Source organism: Equus quagga, chromosome 10, assembly GCF_021613505.1.
Source record: "Equus quagga isolate Etosha38 chromosome 10, UCLA_HA_Equagga_1.0, whole genome shotgun sequence".
Lineage (NCBI taxonomy): Eukaryota > Metazoa > Chordata > Mammalia > Perissodactyla > Equidae > Equus > Equus quagga.
In genome coordinates this window covers 32,459,310-32,478,469 of record NC_060276.1, presented here as the reverse complement: position 1 = coordinate 32,478,469, position 19,160 = coordinate 32,459,310, and positions in this window count along the sequence as shown.

Genomic DNA, 19,160 nt, shown 5'->3' with positions numbered 1-19,160 from the left:
GAGGCTGTGACTGCGTTGATTGTGAGAATGAAGGAAGAGTCAGAAATTACTCAGATTTTGAACCTGAATAACTAGCAGAAATGAGCTTGCTGATTATTATGAAACACCATTAGCTATTTTGATGGAGACAATACTCAAATGATTATATAAAAATGTAGGAGAAAAAAATATTACTTGTATCTGCAATTTTTCTGAATTTGTCAGTAATCCAAGAAATACAATTACTGCCTACTTTCGTACCTCTACTCAAGTTAACCACATGAAATAACCCCTTACACTTAGGAATCAGTGTGTTAGAAAAACTTAATATTAAAGAAAACTGAAATTAGTCCTTTACAGCAACCATTAGTAATTTATTAGCAGTGGAAGGAGTAGAATCTAATAATATATTTATGCTTGCCAGTATTACTAACTTATTGGAGAAAATTTATGCTACTACATGTATGGTTCTTCGTTTACAGCACATACAGTTAAACACAGTAATACACTAAGTAATAATTACTATCGTTTGCTAAATTATAAGTCTTTCAGTTACCTAGTGATCCATGTAGAGTAAATCCCATTTAAAAAGTCCTTGCTTTTTAAGGCTGAAGTACACATTTTTCTAAACCAAGATGTGGTAGGATACGCTCAAAGATAAGGAACAGGTAAGTTGTGATTAGAGTATTGCCCCACGCATTTTCAACTAAATGCTGAGAACATGAAGAATATGTACCTTAACATTCTGTCTCTCCACACACACACGGATATGTGCATATATATGTTTAATTTACAATTTTGTTCACTAAATTATATGCCTTTGGGATTATCTATGCATATCAAAACACATTTGACAATATGTTGTTACTACTCTAGAAAACCAACATATCTGTTTTCATACTTCTTTTCTACAAATATAGTCTACTTTTTCTGCTTTATTTTGAAGACCAATCATAGGATTCTCTCTCCCCTTAATTTTCTACTTAGACAGAAATATCAAGCAACTATAAGAATCAAACCACCTCCTGTATTTTTCTCTGAAGCCAAACCTAGAGAGCAACTCATCTTGGTATTCTTGAGTATTCATGTGACTACTTTGTCTTCTCACGTGTACCATATGAATACATATAAGAGAGAATGGGTTCAGCTTCCAGTAATGGCCAAGCATTACTTATCAGAGCAACCGTTGCACAGATAACACTACTCTGGACAAAACGTTTAACAGAATATTTTAAGGCACTGGATTGTGACCAAATGCAAGCAGCAACTAGAGCAGATTTGGCAGTTGGAAAAAAAATTAAGGTACTAGGCGAGATTCCATTTTCTTTTAATGGCTTTTAGCCTGAGGGCAGGCCGCCATTTGTGCTAGCTTTGTGGATAATACTCCCATAGAAAGTGTGTAGTCTAACTGGCTTGAAAAACCAGGGGAAGGAGTTCTAGGTAACCACAGACACTGAAAAGTAAAGAGACAAATGACAGAAAGAAGAGAGCCAGGGAGGGAGGTCCCCAAATACTATGAATAGTGTCTTACCAAGTCTCAGACTGCCCCCTGCACTACACATGCATGAGACAGACTGCAAAGAGTCACGCTAAGGGAAAAGAACTGAACGGAGATCTGACCTGTCATCCACCACAGGGGAGACATTGTTCTCATTACTAGTTCAACCACATTAACTATCTGTTTTAAAAACAGTAATAATACTCTTTAGAAAAACATAAAAAAAAATGAAATCCTGAGTCTCCACAAGATAGGATATCCAGTTTTAATGTACAATCCAAAATACTCAAAATATGAAGAATCGAGGAAATGACCAATTCTAAAAGAAAAGAAAATCAGTGGAGACCAACCTCAAGATTTTATAAATATTTGATTACTATAAAACTCACAAATTTTATAACACAGCTTTTATAACTATGATGAGGGATTTAAAGAAAATGTGCTTGTTATAAATGCAAAGAAATCTCAGCAGAAAAAGAGAACCGATGAAATGAACAAAAGTGAACTTCCAGTATTAAAAAAATACAATATCTTAAAATAAAATAAATTGCTGACTGGCCTTAACAGCATGATGGAAATGCCAGAAAAAAAAAGAGTCAGGAAATTTGAAGATAGAACAATAGAAATTATCCCATCTGAACAACAAACACACAAAAATTTTAAATGAGCAGATATCTAACATAAATGTAATTTGACTTCCAGAAAAAGAGAAGAGAAAATGGAGCAGGAAAAAAGATCTAAAGAAATAACAGCAAACAAAACCACATATTTGGTGAGATGTATAAATTTACAGATTCATGAAACTCAGTGAAGCCCAAACAGGATAAAAACAACAAAAACCAGAGCTAGATATATCACAATCAAGCTGCTTAAAACTAAAGATAAAGAGAAAATTTGGAAACAACAAGAAAAAATAATGCATTAAATCAGGGGAAAATGATTTAATGAACAGTGATATCACATAAGAAACAATGGAGGTCAGTAGATAGTAGAAAAACATTTTTAAGTGCTAGAAAAAATCTGATATCCAGCCTTCATTAATGAAGGAAAAACAAATACATTTTCAAATAAAAGAAAACTTAAAGAATTTATCACTAACACTTGCATTATAAGAAATTGTGAAGGAAGTTTTTCAGAATTAAGGAAAATAATACTAAAAGAAAATGTGGAAATTTATAATAGAAAACATCAGAGTTGTAAATCATAAATTATTCCAAAACAAAACAGTATGTTAAGGTAGTCTCTATTATTTGTATTTTAACCAAAAAGTGTTTCTTCTCATACCTCGCTGTTCACTTGAGGCTTGGGATTCCTGAATAGATCATTACGTCAGTGATCTTTGAAATAATGTGCATCAAGTATGAAGATTTAATTTCCAAAGAAATTATGAAAACTTTGTGTGTGTGAAGAATGACTTTGATTTTAGATGTTTATTTAAATTTCTTTAAATTTAGCTGTTCTCGCAAAGATTTGATTGAGAAATCTGGTTTTAAAATGGCAGAGTAGGGGGCTGGCTCCATGGCAAAGTTGTTAAGTTCCGCACGCTCCACTTCTGCGGCCCAGGTTTGCAGGTTCAGAACCCAGGCGCAGACCTACACCACTCATCGTCCATGCTGTGGCAGTAACCCACATACAAAGTAGAAGAAAGTTTGTCACAGATGTTAGCTCAGGACAAATCTTCCTCATCAAAAAAGTTGTTAAAAATGGTGGGGTAAAAATGGAATTTTCTACTTTAACTTTTTGAAAATCATCCCAAAAGAAAAAAGAAAACCAGAAAAAAAATGCAAATTTCTTTTTTGGTGGAACTAAGGGACATCTAGAACTCTGAATCACAGTATATGAGGGAAGGGCTTCATATCCATTTAAGGTTAATTAGTGATGCAAGCAGACACCAAGAGAGGATGCCCATGACCATGCCCATCTCCCAAATAAGTAACACATTCTGAGGGACAAAACCAATGCTCCTTTATTATAAGAGAAATAGTCTATGATTTGACTAGATTGAAATTATGTGCCAGGTACATTTTAAGTTACTTACCTTTTGGGAGGGCATCTTTAAGAAAAGGATGAGGGGCTCAGTGGTGCAGTGATTACATTCATGTGTTCCACTTCGGCAGCCTGGGGTCCGCCGGTTTGGATCCCAGGTGTGAACCTACACACTACTTTATCAAGCTATGGTGTGGCAGGCATCCCACATATAAAATAGAGGAGGGTGGGCATGGATGTTAGCTCTGGGCCAATTTCCTCAGCAAAAAGAGGAGGATTGGCAGTGGATATTAGCTAGGGGCTAATCTTCCTCAAAAAAAAAAAAGAAAGAAAGAAAAGGATGAGGAAAGTAATACATGAGTTCTTTGAAGCTCACTTAAAATTCAAAGAGATCCAGTTAATTTTCTTAATTCCAGTAAAAATGAAAATAAAATGTAGGGGCCAGCCTGGTGGCACAGCGGTTAAGTGCGCATGTTCCACTTTGGCAGCCCAGGGTTGGCCGGTTAGGATCCCAGGTGCGGGCATTGCACTGCTTGGCAAGACATGCTGTGGTAGGCATGCCTCATATAAAGTAGAGGAAGATGGGCACAGATGTTAACTCAGGGCCAGCCTTCCTCAGCAAAAAGAGGAGTTTGGGCAGCAGTTAGCTCAGGGCTGATCTTCCTCAAAAAAAAAGGAAAAGGAAATGTAAAATTCTAAACTCACTGATAAAAATCAATACTGCCTAGAGATGGCAACTAAGTGGATCAATTGGATCAATTGTTTCAGTTGTAGCAGTTTAAAGTGTCATCTTGTTAGAACATAATACAAAGAAGCTCCCTTACCAGACTACCAGTTAACTGAATTGCTGAAATAATCGATAGTATTCTGTTTCTTCTATAAAGCATTCTAAGTGATATCCTGGACAGACTAAAGCTCACTGCCAGTTGGCCATATTCTTAGTGCCTTCACATGCTTTTCCTCCCACTACTCAAATTCTATGCTTACCAAGAATGTGATGAGTGTGTTCCAAAACTTATTTATGCTAGTTGTGCATGTTAACGTATTAAGTAATTTAAGGAAATATTATGTAAAGTGATGAAATATAACTGCAAAAGACAGTTGTTTTTTCTACGAAAACTAATTTCAATACTTTGGAAAATATGATTGAAAGTTTGTTTCTAAACATTGCTTTTGAATTTGGAGTGGATGAGATTGCAAACATAAGGAAAATTTCATTAACATTTAGAAGATTTCTGAACTCAGATTTCTTGCCAATTTTCTTTGTCTCCTATCCACTTTAAGGAAACACAAATTGTAAAAAATAAGTTATCTGATATAGTTTATAGCAGAAAGATAATGTGCAGCTCAAACTATTGATTTTGTATACTCAAAGCAAAGGCCCCATGTGAAAAAGGTCAAATATATGTTTATGTTTTAAACTTTTATGGCACATGTCCATCATTTTTATGTTTTCTCAATTTAGCGGACTGTAAAAAAACTACCACTATGTCATAGAAAAAGATGTTTATCAATGCCATTTGATATGTGATTAGCCATGAAATTATTGATTCCAGACAGTCTTCTGGAGAAGAATTACTGTATTTTCCATCTCCCCTATTCAACATTCTTTTAATAACATGAAATATGTGCTTTTTAAAATTAAATTGTGTGAATAAATATAGTTTTCAATTATCATTGTCCTGCTCTACTTTTCTCCTATTAGCATTCTATTATTATAAGTTAATTTGGCATGGTCATAATAGTTAAAAGCCTGTGTAGAAAGCTTCATAATCATTATAATCGTAGCTAGCATTTATGGAGGCTTTCCAATATGCCGGGAGCCTTGCTAAGTGCTTTATATAAATAAGCCCCCTTAATTTTCACAACTATCAAACTAACTCCCAATTATGAGACGTACTATCATCAAATAGCCTATCATGTCTACTTATGTATCAAATATATATATCATAACGAATCCTCTCAGTTCCTAATTTCAAAGTGGGTAATCCAGTATAAGTAGCCTGCTGTTTTGGAGAAGAAAACAATGCAAAGTAATGAAAGTCCTTAGGTTTAAAAAATTGAGCAAATTCCAAAGAATAATATCTTCTTTAATCAAATGCATAGAATAACCAAATTTAAAGCCAATGATAAAATTAAGAAAATGTATTTCACCAAAGGATAATTATAGTTCTATGAGCAACCCATTGATTCGCGTATTATTTTTACTAGTGGTATAATTTATTTTGACTTAAGAACATGTAGTAAAGTTTACATTCTGTAAGAGATTTTTTTCCCCAAAAGTCATGAAACATTACATTCATTGTGTCGGTTTCATCTCTACTGAAATCAAGGTTTTTCCCCAAATAAACAACTGAAAGTACTCTCTAAAATTTTCTTGAACACTTAGTTCATATAAGCCCTTTACATCCACACTTATTTAATCTTTAAAAAAAAACTTTGTAAGGGTAAGTACATTATTTTTTCCAATGTAATGATATAAAAAGTGAGATCAAGAGAATATAGGAAACTTGGTAAAGGTCACAGAAGTGTGGGGGTCTAATGTAACAGAACGTTGAATGAGGACTTTTCTCATTGCCCTGGTTGTCCACTAGAAGCCACAGCTGAAAAGGAAAAAAAATGAAACGAAGTCACTACGTACCTTTTTCTAAAAGGAGCCTCCATCAAGCTTCCTAGAATTGAGTCCAGATGTCACATTGCAGGTGTCCCAACTCACCCATACTATCACCCATCAACCACCACCCTACTACTTCACCCCAGTGTATAAGGGGAGCACAAGGGAAGGTAGAATACTATTAAAGTGATTCTTCTGCCTCCTTGTGGCAGTGAGGAAGGGGTGCTATTTTCTTCTTGAAACCAAATTGTGTGGCATTCCAAGGAAAAACAGTCATAAAGTTTGAGGTGCATGTAAGAAGAGTAGAGAAGCATTTTATTCCCTGGCTAGATATTCGCTTCGACAGCAGGCTTGCTATTATGCCCCATACCTAGTTGATCAGAAAAAGCAGAGACTTAAGGAAAGAAGGAAGGACTTAAGAGATGTCAGGAGAGCAGCTTCTACTTCTACAGCTCAACATAGGAACAATATCTGAGTATCTACAGTTCAAGTTGTCACTGGGAAAAGTAGTTGGGTGTGTGTTCTCCAGTGGACTACTCATTGAAGAGTTTGATAGGGAATGAAAAGGGCAGGGAGCTCCGCAGTGGGGAAATCCCAAGCATCCTCAAAAATGCTTATATGTGCACATCATGGAAGAGTCAACATTTGAGTGCCTGTCACACAGAGGGCAGAGACATCGATAGTCAGAAAACCAGCAGCTATAATCAAGAAGTCTGCAAAATGCTATCAGTTAAAGAGACATTCTCTATTTTTTGCCCACCTCTTCACCTCGTAACTGATAGCAGAGGAGAGTCCAATACTGAGAAGAAAGAGGATGTAAGTTACTAGCAGAGTATGCCCTCTTGACCCCAGGCCTTGGGGCCATATTCCTAGCCTTTGCTGGGGGAGAGGAAGAGCTTGTTATTTGATATGAGACTGAAGTTTTAAACTAAACTAGACATTTCTAAGTGTGATGCATATTATACATACAAACGTTTATAAAATGGATCCATACAGTTTTAAGAATAACAGTAAAAACACTGATTGAATATTGTACCACTTACCACTTCAAACTTCACTCAGGACACTTCACATGTCCTACTTCATACTTCCTACTACACACTTTAAACTTCCTACTCTCATGTTGACTTATGCTGTCCCATTTCCCACTTCACGAATAAGACCTGATTCACCATCCAGATTTTGTGCTATTGTTTACTTTTATGTTGTAAATGCCTCAGTACAATGTTGTTGCTTTAAAAAAAAAGCCAGATATATTTTAAGGAAATTGAATTATGAAAAATCAACAGTAAATAGTCTTTCATGTTTACACACTGATTTCCCATTCCCACTGCTCTTTCTTCCTTCTTATTGATTTCAGTTTCCATCTGGCATCATTTTCCTTTAATCTTATAAATATCATTTAACATTTCTTGTAGTGCCTGATGCTGGTAAGAAATTCTCTCAATTTATCTGATATGGTCTTTCACCTTTGTTTCTGAAGAATATTTTCACTGTGTATGGAATGCTTAATTAAAAATTTTGTTGTTGTTTCAGTAATTCAAAGATATTTTCCCCATTTTTCTTGACTTCCATTGCTTCTGGTGATAAATAAGTTATGATTTTTATCATTTTCCATTGTTGTGTAAAGTGAATTTTTTTTCTGACTGCTTTCAAGATTTTGTGTTTATCTTTAGGTTTTAGTAGTTTCACTATGATTTACCTGGTGTAGTTTTCATTCTACGTATTCTTGTAAGGGTTCCCTAAGGTTCTTGCATGTTTTGCATAAAATTTGGAAAAAAATTTTGGACCATTATTTTAAAAATAATTTATAGAGATAAAATTAATATAAAATTAACCAGTTTAAAGTGAACAATTCAGTGGCATTTAGAAAACGCAGTGTCATGCAACCACCACCCTTTTCTAATTGCAAAATACTTCCATCTCTTCACAGTAGAACTCCTTAGCCATTAAACACTTTCTCCCTATTCCTTCTCCCCACAGTCCCTGGCAATCACAAATTTGTGTTTTCTCCATGGATTTATCTATTCCGGATGTTCTTATAAATGGAATCACACAATATGTGACATAATGTGTCTGGCTTCTTACTCTTAGCATAATGGTTTGGAGGTTCATCCATATTGTACCATGCATCAGCACTTCATTCATTTTTATAGCTAAGTAATATTCCACAGTATGTATACACCACAATTTATTTATCCATTCATCCCTTGATGGACATTTGAGCTGTTTCAACATTTGACTATTGTAAATAATGCTACTATGAACATTTATGTACATATGTTTTATTGAATACCTGCTTTCAATTCTTTTGGATATACACCTAGGAGTGGAACTTCAAGGTCATATGGTAATTTTATCTTTAAATTTTGAGGAACCACCAAACTGTTTTCCATACCAGGTGAACCATTTTGCATTCTTACCAGCAACTCACAAGGGTACCAATTTCTCCATATCCTTGCAAACACTTGTTATTGTTCTTTTTATTATGATTATTATAGTCATTCTAATGGATGTAAAGTGATATCTTATTTTAGTTTTGATTTGCATTTCCCTAATCACTAATGACATTGAGAATTTTTTCATGCGCTTGTTGGTAATTCATATATCTTCTTTGGGAAAATGTCTATTCAAGTCCTTTGCCCATTTATTATTGGGTTGTTAATCTTTTTGGTGTTAAGTTGTAAGAGTTCTTTATATATTCAAAATACCAGTCCCTTAACACATATACAGTTTTCAAATATTTTTCCTTCTGTGTGGAGTATCTTTTCACTTTCTAGGTAAATGTCTTTTGCTACAAGAAAGTTTTTACTACTGATATAGGCCAATTTATCTATTATATATATATATATTTTTTTGAGGAAGATTAGCCCTGAGCTAACATCTGCTGCCAATCCTCCTCTTTTTGCTAAGGAAGAGTGGCCCTGAGCTAACATCTGTGCCCATCTTCCTCTACTTTATATGTGTGATGCCTGCCACAGCACAGTTTGCCCAGCGGGGCCATGTCCACATCCGGGATCTGAACCAGCGAATCCCTGGCCGCTGAAGTGAAATGTGTGAACTTAACCACTATGCCACCAGGCCAGCCCCTCAAATTTGCTTTTGAACTCCTCCAGAGAATTTTTTCATTTCAGCTATTTTACTTTTCAACTGCAGAATGTCTGTTGTTGTTTTTTAAATAATTTTCATCTCTTTATTGATATTCTCATTTTGTTCATAAATCATTTTCATGGATTCTTTTAATTCTTTGTCCATGATTTCCTTTATCCTTGAGCATATTTAATAAGACAGTAGATTTAAAGTCTTTATCTAGTAAGTCCAATTTCTGTTCTCAGGGATGATTTCTGTCAGTATATTATTATTTTTTCTTTGAATAGGCCATACCTTCCTGTTTCTTTGTATGCTTTGTGATTTTTTGTTGTAAATATGGCATTTGAATATTGTAATGTAATAACTCTGGAAATCAGATTCTCTATCTTCTCAAAATTTTCCTGTTCTTGATTGTTAAAGACTGTAGTCATCCATTTGGTTAGTGAGTTTTCCATTCTCTTTGGAAAGCCTCTATTCCTTGTCATGAGTGGTCACTAAAGTCTCTGTTTTCTTTATCTTGTGTTCAGCTAGTGTTTTGACAAAAAATTTCCTTGAACACCAGGATTAAAAATAAACAGAAAACCATGCACATGAAAAAAACCTGTCTCTCAGTCTTTGCAGAGTGACTCTTCTGGGGTCGTTTACTGCTCTGCCTTGGCCTTTATTTCCTGCTTGCACTGAGCCTGGAGATCAGTCAGAGATAAAAGCTTGGGATTTTTTCATGTCTTTTCAGAGCATCCATCCTGTCCTAGGTATGCATGAAACTTTCTTAATTCCCTAGTATATCCTCACACTTTTGAGTACCCTAATTTCCCAAAGAAACCCTCACTCCAGCTTTTCCTCCCAGGCTTTAGGTAGTCTATTATATGCCTCAAACATAACATTTTGCCCCAAGCAGCTGCCAGCTTTTCATTCTCCCTGCAATATTTTCAAACAATACCTGCCACTTTTCTGCCCTCAGTAAGTTTCAAGTTAGGCAAAACAGAGAATAATGTCTTATCTTAGATTTTAGGTAGCCCCAAACTAATTAAAACAGACAAACACAATAGTTTGTAAGTATGATCTGTTCTACTCTCTTCAAAATAAAAGATCAGAGTCTTGACGTGGGAATGTGTTTTCTTTAATACTTTGGACATATTTTTAATGATTATTTAAAAGTCTTTGTCTACTCAATCCAACATCTAGACCATTTTAGGGTTGATTTTTATTGATGCCATTTTTTTGGCAACAAGCCATATTTTTCTGTTTCATTTTCTAGTATCTTTTATATTATATTGACCTTTGTGACTCATATGTTGTATAGACACCGGATTCTTTTGTTTTCCTCTGAAGAGTTGATTTTTGATCTTGTGAAGATTTCAATTACTGTCTAATCACCATGAATTTGGATAGACTTGGTTTTACACATTTTTAAGGAAGGTTTGTGAAAAACCCAAGGTATTCTCAAAGCCCCAGTAACATGGAAGAACTCAATCACTAAACTCTTTTCACCTAGAATTTTCTAAGGTCTTGGTTTTAGGCTTTGTTAATGTGATTCTACATTAGATCTTACTCTAGAACAGAGGTCAGCAAACTATATAAGCCTGTTTTTCGGTACCACCAAGCTAAGAATGGTTTTTATATTTTTAAGGGAGTCTTAGAAAGAAGGAATAAGATGAAGAGAAAGAGAAAGAGGAGAGAAGGAGGAGTGAGAGAGACTGTATGGCCCACAAAACCTAAAATATTTAGTACCCACCCCTTTACAGAAAAACTTTGCCAATTCCTGCTTGATGACATGGTCTTTCCTCCTAAGGAAGAACCTTTCTGGATGTCACAGATGGATGCTTGGGTTATCAGTGTATTGTTAAGCAGATTGCTCCTCTCTGGTGTACTAGAACTTCAAAGTCCTACAGCACTGGAGGGCCCCTAGTACCACTGCTCCACTTGCAATCTTACAGCCACCACACTCTGAAAGGTCTTTAGTAATCTTATCCTGTGCATTTGCAACCCAACTCTCAGCCAAGGACTTGCATGGGGATGTTCACATAGACTCACAGCCCTCTTTGCACAGCACTCTGGTCTTTGGTAACCTGCCTCACAGATTCTAGACATGTCAGTTACTCTGAACTCTGATCTGTGTCTGTTTAGTTTAGCTGGACTACTATACTTTGCTTGGATCCTAGCTCATACATGTACCTGTAACACAGTAAATGGTCAAGAAGTGATACTTATTTTAACCAAAAACTCATTAAAGTCTTAAAAGAACTCTATGAGTTAGACATCATTATCTCCATTTGACAGATGGGGCAACTGAGGCTCAGAGAATTTAAGCTACATTCCATAAGTCACAGACAATGGCTCTTTTCATTAAAATATATGAGATAATATGTGTGCAATACATAAAAGGCATTGCAGCAGATTTAGTTGATATTGATGGAGGTAGGGCTTTCTCATATTCCTGAAATCATGTCCATGCTGATTATGTAGTACTGTTTTGTAGACATTCCAAAAGAGAAAAAAAGTTTTGAAGTCTGAAGCAATTAAGCATATTAGCCTTTGTAGCATTTAATTACTAGAATAATCACTGTAATTATTTGAATTAGTTAAATAAATACTAAGTATCTAAATTAGTATATAAATTGAATATAGCCACATTGAACATTTAATAAACTGAAAGATATGCAATAGCTCATTTTCAAAAAGATAATGTTAATTTAGTGATGGGTGAACATCAGAATAATTTGGAAAATATTTTAGATTTATGAAGAATCATTTTGAAAAGACAAAATATAATATCCAACAAATGTGAATGTGAATGTTTTGCTATATTCTAAAGAAAACATATCAATGGTATTCTCAAAAGGTACTACTACTACGTTTACCAAAGTTCAAGATTTGGCATTCAGCTTATTTTCATTGTGATAAAATCAAATTTCTAAAGAGCCTTTTTTATGTCCACATATGTAGATGTATTTAAGATAGGGTGGGAGATAGGAGTTCAATTGGAGGATGAGGGCGCAAGGCTGCTGTGATTCAAATTAATTGTATTTTTTTAAAAAACATAATTATTTGGGGGCTGGCCCCATGGGAGTGGTTGGGTTTGCGCGCTCTCCCTCGGCGGCCCAGGGTTTCGCCAGTTCGGGTACTGGGTGTGGATATGGCACTACTCATCGGGCCATGCTGGGGTGGCGTCCACATGCCACAACTGGAAGGACCCACAACTAAAAATACGCAACTATGTACCATGGGGCTTTGGGGAAACAAAGGAAAAATTAAAATTAAAAAAAGTCTTAAAAAAAATGATTGTTTGAAGTCATTTAATTAGTACTATATTTTAATTAAATGAAATAAGTTGCTTTGAATCTCTGCTGGGCCTAAAAAGACTTACTTTAAAGTTGAAATGAAAAATATAAAAGAGTTCAGTTTAACAGAAGCCCTTGACAATCAAGAAATGAATCTGTCCCCAAAACAACCCCTGAACCTCTCAAATAATTAATTTTTTAAAATTTACTAGTATTAATCTATTTGGAAGCAGAGTGATCAAAATATAATGGTTTTTAATATATCATATACTCTTGCATATACTAAGGAGGCAATGAGACCTATAAATGTTGACATGAGATTTATGCTCTGTAGATAGACCAGTTACATGGGGGAGGACGATAAAGTGGGATTTATACTGATATCTGAGATTTTAGTCATGTTACTAATTTTATTGCTATTAATTTAGGTATAATGTCAGAAGGGACGAGATGTACCCTGAAATCTTTGGCTTCTTGTGAATAAGGCTTATATTCAAAGGCCTATTTTATCCAGTTCCATGGAGACTGTATATTTAATAGAAGAACAATAATTTGAGAAATCTAAGACCAGGTAATCTGTGTGCTTGTGCTAGCTTATTCCAATCAGAAAAAGGATTAATGTCATTTGTGCAGGTTAGATTTCTCACAATCTTAATGTGCCTACTCCAATTCTGCCAATGAAATTTCCACATATCACACACCCAACTTCAGGAGAGGGATTTTCCAGAGGCATCAAAGTTGATGTCCCACACAGTACAGTACCAAGCTATTTGGGAATGGTCAGTGGTTAGAGATTAGTTTGGCAATGATGGTTAGTGAAGCACTTCTGTGGCTTCAAAGATAAATCTTTAGGTTGATCAGTATAAAAGTTATGAATTCCCCCATATCTTCACTATTCTCAACCTTGCTTAAGTCACATATTTCTTTGAAAATCTGAAAAGAGCTATGTATTATTTACCCAGAAAAAGAAATGTATAGATGGACATCCATAACATTTTGTACACAATTTCAGGGCATCAACATACTCCATTAATCCCATCATGAAACTAAAACACCACATTAAAAAGCCCTGCTTTAAAATTAAGCATTAACGGGAGGAAAGGGGATTTGAAAATGAAGACCAGCTTAAGAGTGAAATGTGTCTTGTTTTTAAACTTAAGACAAGAAATTTTACAAAGAGGTGGCAAATCTCTATCATACACAATATTTCTTTTCCCAATGAGATTCCACAAAGCAACTGTAATTTTTATTTCTCAGTACCCAGGGACCAGGCTATGCTCTTGTTATATAGGCTAAATGTCCAAGAGGAAATGAAGTGTGTTGTTGTGTAACACTCTGTTGGGAAATCAATCCATCATGGCCCCTGAGCATCTATACACATTCTCACTAGGTATACCAAAAATTCAAGGCCCTGATCTCTTTTTATCTAGACCATTTCTGAAGGTTGTTTTTGCAGAAAGAAACCCTGAAGGATGAGGTTATATGTTCTTCCAAACATAAACCAGGTTTGCTTTTGCCTTCTATAAAATTGTTGAATCTTCTAAGTTTAATGTTACTCTCCTATAACACAACCCACTGCGTGTACAGGCATCCATCATGGGCCCTTTGGTTTGCCCCAGTGGGACATGGCTGGCATGAGGATTCTACACATACCAACATGAAGCTCTCTTGATTCCTTTAGTTGTGAGTGAGCAATAAATTCCTTTGTCTCTGACCCAGGTCTTCTGTCAGCTGGTTAGCTTGCAAGTACTGTAAATCAGGCTTGCACAGTTTCTGACACAAACTCCTCCAAAACTTGGTGGCTAAAAAAATAACCCTTTGTTGTAGCTCATAGTTTTGTGTGTTAAGAGTTCCAGCAATGCTTGGCTGAGTGATTCGTGTGTTCAACCTGGTGTAAACTGGAGTCACTCAGGGGTGTTCATTCAGCTGATGGCTAGGAAGGCCTAGAGTATCCAAGACAGATTCATTCACTTGCCTGATGCCTTGGCAATAACATCTAGAAGACCGAATTCTTCTGGGACTGTTTCTCCTGTAGTCCCAGGGTTTCTTCACATGATCTCTGCAGCAGAGCAGTCACAGATGAGTAGATTTCTCACACGGTGGCTCAGGGCTTCAGGAGTAAATGGTCTCAGAGACCTAGGTGGAAGCTGTAAGACATCTTATGACCTAACCTCAAAAGTTCCAGAATTTCATTTCTTCCAAGTTCTATTAGGCCAGCTCAGTATTCAAGGGAGGGAGAATTAGGGCCTAAATCTCAATGGGAGGAGAGTTAAAAAATTGGCACATTTTAAAACTGTCACAGTAGGTATATACTTAATAAGGATTACTTGTAGTTTTTTTCCAAACTTCTGAGCCTATCACTTGAATTTCCCAATAGATCCTGGGCTTATTATTATAACAGGATTTTTACTGAATCATTTGATGATAGATCGATAGATAGCCTGAGACTACAAATACATCTTTTTTGTCTACTCTGGAAAAACATGTTTTCTGCCATTAAAATTTCTTAAAATATTTAACTGGTGGCTTGAGGTTGGATGTCGAGAGAGATAAAAGAAGTATCTGAACCATTAGTACCACTGATCTCTTTAATATGAGTCATCTTGTTTTTATCAATTTTAGTCTGGTAAAGGCATACTCTATTTGCACTGTTAATTGAGAAGAAATTATCTATTATTAATTAAATTTAGCATTTCATTTAGTTTCAAGAGTTTTAGCTATCAAACAAAAGAGTTTTGTCAAAATCCCCTCAATATTTAGAACTAAATATGTAAGCATGGTGGGTAAGTCTTGGTAGTTGAAATCGAGTCTTGTTTATTTTTCTTTTGTTGTTCTGGGAATTAAATTTTACCACATTTACACCATACAATTTATTTGAAAATAATGCAGTAATTTTTAAAAATTATTTCATGAAGAATAGTAAAACTAATGCATTTATTCCATTTGGGTTGTTTGAGGTTAGATGCTAATGATTGTTTTGATAGATATTCAGTGTATTGTTTTTCTGACTCAACTTATCTATACTCAATGGAAGTTAACAATAACATGTAGTTTAAAAAGATCCAAACCTTTTGTTTTAAAATGCTTATAGTGTTAAAGTGCTATTAAAGCATTCAAATAATACTATCAGTGGTTTAATCAGGAAAGAATATCAGTTTATAAAATAAAATCAGGGGCCGGCCACATGGCTGAGTGGTTAAGTTCGCACGCTGCATTTGTTCGACCCAGGGTTTTGCTGGTTCGAATCCTGGGCATGGACATGGCACCGCTCATCAAGCCATGCTGAGGTGGCATCCCACATGCCACAACTAGAAGGACCCACAACTAAAAATACACAACTATGTACTGGGGGGTTTTGGGGAGAAAAAGGAAAAATAAAAGCTTAAAAAAAATATTAAAAACATAAATAAGTAAAATCAACCTGAAAACGTTCCAAGGTCTAGAACATAGCAACTAATAAAAACCTAAAAGAACACAGAGAAATTTAAAAATACTTAAGCACTAAAGCATTAAGAACATAAAGCAATAGTACTTTGCAATGATGATTATCTCAAAACACAAGTTAAAATATCAAAGCAAATTAAGTCTAAAATTCTAAGAAAAAGGCAGTAAAACTAGAAGCTCAATACTAAGAATGTTCTAAATATTAGAAAAAACTATTTTAGCACTACAATACCACAAAACAAGACCACAAAACTCTAAAATCAGTCTCTTTATACTAGCGGTTCTCAACCATGACATTTACATTTGAGGCTCATTGTCTGCAGAATAGCTGGAGTTATTTATGCACATTTTGTGGTGCTCTGAATATCATTTCACCCATTTCTTTCTTGCTCAAGAAGATCTATCAGAATGAAAGTCAACGTTATTATTGGAATAATCGAAATTCCTCTCTATTAAAAACAAATAAACAAAAAATCTTTGCTACTTTAATTTCACTGGTAAAAAATTACTGTTCTTTCTGCCTGGAATATTTTTTCCAACATTCTTTGTCTTGCTAAGTCCTAGTCATCCTTCAGGTCTCAGCAGAGTCCGCTTACCCAAAGAGGCCTTTCTTAAATACTCCTACTGACATTCAATTTAAATTAAGTCCTTTCTGTTATTCTCTCTCAAAGTACTAGCTATCTCTCCTTCATAAGACTCAGCACAATTTGTAATAAAGTATATGTTCATTTTTTATTGTTACTCCCCCTACCTTTAGACTAGAAACTCCTTGAAAGCAGGGACTTTGTCTTGTTCACTACTGTATACCCCAGTTCCTTGAACGATGCCTACCTGTCATGTAATAGGCTCCCAATAAATGTTTGTTGAAGACTTGAATGAATGAGTGGTTTTATAACTAATCTTAATTCACAAGCATTTCAAAATACTGCAGTTGACAACCAATATTGTTAGACTGGAAACTTTCCAAGGACCAAATCACAGTCTAGATAAAGATTGAGCTAGAAGGTACTCGGGCATCCTCTGATTTTGTCAGAAGATTGAGTCACAGGGTATTGTCTTCTGTGTTCTAAATAGACACAGTTGAAGATGGTCAAGTCCAAAATTAATTATTTCACTCATTCAGCCAACTAATATTTATTAAATATCTATATATGTCAGGCACAGTGCTACACAGTGGAGATATGTTTCAGTCAGGATAAGCCAGGGTTATCCAAAGCAAAGCCTCATTTTATTTGAAAGGGATATATGCCTGAAAGTAAAAGAGCACTGACTTATTTGTCAAGCAGCATAAGTGGCTACCACAGTTCACCCTTCTTCTCAATAAATATTTGGCTCACTCTCCTTCTTGTAAGCAAACATACTCCCTCTCTCTCTGAGGAAGACAAACAGAAAAGTTGAATCCTTACAGAGAAGTGAGCACAAAGCCTAGGATCTCTGAAAATTGCCTACATCAGAGCCTAGGATGGTTCCTAAAATTAAACACATAAGTTATCTGCTCTTCATATATTCAGCATACCCTGATGAGGCAAGGACAGGATGATCTCAATTAGTACCCCCATTGGAAAGGGCAACAATGGGAGACAAAAAGCAGTGAATGGTTTTAGCAATTCTGAAATCCCAATGGGCAGCCATTCCCTGCTGATAACAAATCTGTGAATTAGGCAATGATTTAAACCTGGAAAGAGGCTCCTCAGAGCCATATAGCTTGGCTCTGCCATCTGAGATGTTCTTCTTCCCTTCCCGACATCCTCTTTGACTCCAAGTAAATGGGCATTGAAAAATATGAATTACTTGGGGGCTAGCAACTTTGCCTTACTTCTTACTCTTAGAGAGAAAAGAGGTACAAGGATTGTTTTAAGTCTTAAGCAGATAGACATTTTTATTTCAGAGCTATGGTTTTCCTGGCAGTACAAATCTCTTGAAAACATAGTAGCTCCTTAACCATTTGATTTCAGTCAACAACATGTTCTAAGAATCCACAGTTATTTTCAAGATGTAATTCACAGAACTGATATATTTCTTTGCTTTCTTTCCCCTTATCCCTGTGTCTTGACTTAAAAGCTGGAACCTTGAGCCTAGGGCGTTAGTGAAAAGAGCATACCCTTTGGCCTTTATTCTGAGTCATTTCATACAACCGAAGAGATTTACTGGATACCTGTACTCATAATCAATTTGCCTTGAGGCAATTTACTTGGGTGAAAGCATCTACCAAATGGTTATTCTTCAAAGGTTTTCTCAATCTTCTCTCTTTTTAATTTGAGGGTTCTAAGTTGAGGCGTAGTTGTCTTTTATTTATTCAACTGTAAAATGATCTGACTTCTCTATTTCTGTTCACATTGGCTTAAAAATTGGCCAAATTTTCCTGAGCTCAGCTCTTTTTGTAACTCCCTCAATTTTCCAACATCCTTCTCTAGAGGTACAAGGGAATTAGATACATGATCTGGTTGCCAGTTATCACAGGCTAAGAGTTCTACTCCCATGATCTAGATCACAATCTTTCCAGCCTCAAATAGTAGTTCCCTAGTTGCACCCATTCTAACCATTGAGCCAACGCCAAATAGTTTATGCTTTTGTAACATCCCACTTCTATGTATCCAATTTCTTTTTTTCATCTTATTGAAGTGTAATTGACAAACAAAAATTTTATGTATCTAAGATGTACAACTTGATGTTTTGATATATTTATACACGTGAAATTGATGAGGATTTTTAGGTTGCTTAATTTTAAAATGGCTTATGATGAGGATTTTTAGGCTGGTTAGTTTTAAAACTACAGATGAGATTCAGGCTCCAAGGCATGGAATTTGTTTGCCCCTTTGTTGGGAAACATTTACATTTCTAAGGGAAACCTCTATCTGTGAAGATGCCTCCCTCTCTGTGCCAGGAAGAAGGGGGAATGGTCTTATCTCTAGAAGCTCTTAATGGGGAAGGCAAGAACTTAAGTTGGTTGTTGTCTGGCAATCTCATGTAACTGGTTTAGGGTGGTGGCGTCAAACCTTTCTAACCTTTACTTAATCCGATTTGATTCTTGTCTAAAAGTCATGGGATCACTCAATGACCAGACCCCACCTGCACTGATACCATTTTAACTTTTTTTTTTCATGTTCTTTTCTTTGTCTCGTAAAGAGATGACTCACATACCTATGCCTTAAATTTAGCCCTAGCCCTCAACTCGGGGCAGCAGCAGGAGCTCTGACTGCCCGTGGGTCCTGTCCCCACGCACCAGCTCTGCCTGCCCATGGGTCCTGTCCCCATGCCAGCGGGGGCA